Here is a 2,440-nt window from a genome sequence, read left to right as displayed (position 1 = left end):
GAGGTTGAGGAGGCCATTGTGGGTTTTTTTCGAGAGGCTTGGGGGAAGGGCTCCCCATCTGGATACTAAGAAGTTTCTTTTGAGTTCTCCGAATTTTGTTTGGACCCAACTAGGTAGTTTTTCTTTTTTGTAGTTGTTTCTGAAAATTCCGACTTGTTGTGTTTTCTGATTCGTTAGTTGATTGTTTTTTGTCTTTTCCCTTTTAGAGATGGTGAAAAGTGGCTCTAGTGCTTCCTAACAGAAAGTCTAGGATGCCAAGAGAAGGGCTCCGAGCTGATGCGGCTAGAGTCGGGGCTGCTGGCGTTCCTCTTCCTCCTCCTCATGACTCAGGAACCTCCTCTCGCCCTATCCTGGTATCCTCTGCCTCTGCTTCTCCTCTTCCTCCTCCTATCCCCACAGTCCGACCTCCCTCCGAACCTGAAAAGAAAAAACACAAGACCTCAGAGTCTGGTTCTTCTCCTTCTGGAGAGGCCAACTTTGATGGTCCCAAGTTCGTTCGGAAGCACATCTTTCCTCATAGCCAGATTGCTATGGATGATGCTTCCCTTCGAAATCATCTTCAAATTTTGGTTCAGGGGGGGTTCAGACTGCTGGAGTCTGCACTGCTCTACTTCATATTGTGGAAGAGCTTCAGGGGAGGATTGTCCTTTATCAAGAAGAGGAGAAGCGACTTTAGGGGGAGGTTGACTGGCTGAAGGAAGAACGGCCTGGCTTCAGGAAAGGGAGAATAAGCTAATGGCTCAGTGTGCCATGGTGGAGGGTCTGAAGGAGAAGGCGGAGCAGAATTACATCTGGGTCTTCTTTGAAAATATTGATCTTCAAAGGTAGTTGAAGTCTAATCGGGAAGCTTATCAGGAGTTTGAGGATTCGATTATGGAGAGCTCAGAGGAGGCTTGGAGGGTGTTCAAGGAATAGATCGGAGTTATCGCTCCTGACTTGGACCTTTCTCCTCTCCATCCTAACAAGATCGTTGTTGATGGAGCTATTATCTCCCCTCCTCGTCTCAAGACAGACTCCGAGCTGAAGACTCGCGGGCAAAGGATTATTGAGTCTCCTCCTTGTGAGGAGCAGCAGGAGGGATTCCTACTGAGTTCTTTAGAAGCTCCGACTTTCACTGTCGAAGAGACCGCTCCGACTCCTCCTGTTGCAGATCCGAGCTCTCTTCCTCTTAACGATTCCGATCCTCCTTCCAATTGATTATAGCTACTTGGGGCCCGGCTTGTGGGCCCCCTTTGAACAATTTATCTTTCTTTATGTTTGTTGTGGTGGTTTCTGACTTTGGCCTTTTGGCCGTTTAACAAAAATTTGTTCTGTTTGACTCGCCCTTTTTGGATAAGGGCTTTTAAGAAATACTTTGCGTGTGCATGATTTTGTTGTGATTTTCATAAGGTTTTTACGAAAACCTTTTGATTTGTGAAAAACTCTTTTTACTAGGCAGGCTATTTTTGTCTAAGTTAAGATTTTTCGAAGACTTGAAACTGCCTTTGCCTTTTTTAGAGGATTTTTCTTATCTCTTTTGTGTTCCTCTTGTATTCAATTTTTGCTTATTGAATTGTTTTCGTAACTTAGGTTATTCTTGCGATGCATTTTGATTTTCTCGGGTTTGCCGACTAGTTAGTCGTTTAAGTTATTGAGATCACGAGTTATCATGATCGTCTTTGTAACCTCTTTACACCGACTTGTACCTCGTCGTTTTATCGTGCCGACTATTTATTTCAGTCATGGGATTTTCACGCTTTTTCGAGCTTAAATCGATGCGTATCGTACAGTAATGATGATAACAATAGAATTATAGAGAGATAGACAAAAAATATTTATTGTTTGATGGAAGTAACTTTTGACTTTAGCTACTAAGGGATTTTTAAGACTTATTGACCCTTAGCCTCTAATTTGATGCCTCATTAAAACCCTCTTCAAGAAAATCCTTTTTTGGGAAGAAAACCATGAAGTCAGAAAAAAGAGTACATCAGGGAGTGGAGTTCGCTTCTAACTATAGTATCTCCTCATGTTGCAAGCATGCCACGATCTTGGGAGCTCGGAACCACTCAAGTCGGTTACTTTGTAATATCCTTTTCCTAGGACTTCACTTATCTTATATGCCCCTTTCCAATTAGCAGCGAGTTTTCTTTCACCCGACTTGTTAACGCCGATGTCATTTCTGATCAGGACCAAGTCGTCTGAGGTGAAGCTTCTTCGAATGACTTTCTTGTTGTATCTGTTTGTCATCCTTTGCTTCAGCGCTGCTTCCCTTATCTGGGCTTGTTCTCAGACTTCAGGAAGTAATTCAAGTTCTTCTTTGTGTGCTTGAATGTTGTCGACCTCCTCTTAGAACATCACCCTTGGACTTTGCTCGTTGATTTCAACTGGTATCATAGCTTCTATACCATAAGCAAGTTGGAAGGGTGTTTCTCCTGTTGCAGACTGAGGTGTAATCCGATAT

Source organism: Arachis hypogaea, chromosome 4, assembly GCF_003086295.3.
Source record: "Arachis hypogaea cultivar Tifrunner chromosome 4, arahy.Tifrunner.gnm2.J5K5, whole genome shotgun sequence".
NCBI classification, from domain to species: Eukaryota; Viridiplantae; Streptophyta; class Magnoliopsida; order Fabales; family Fabaceae; genus Arachis; species Arachis hypogaea.
Note: the sequence above shows the minus strand (reverse complement) of the source record.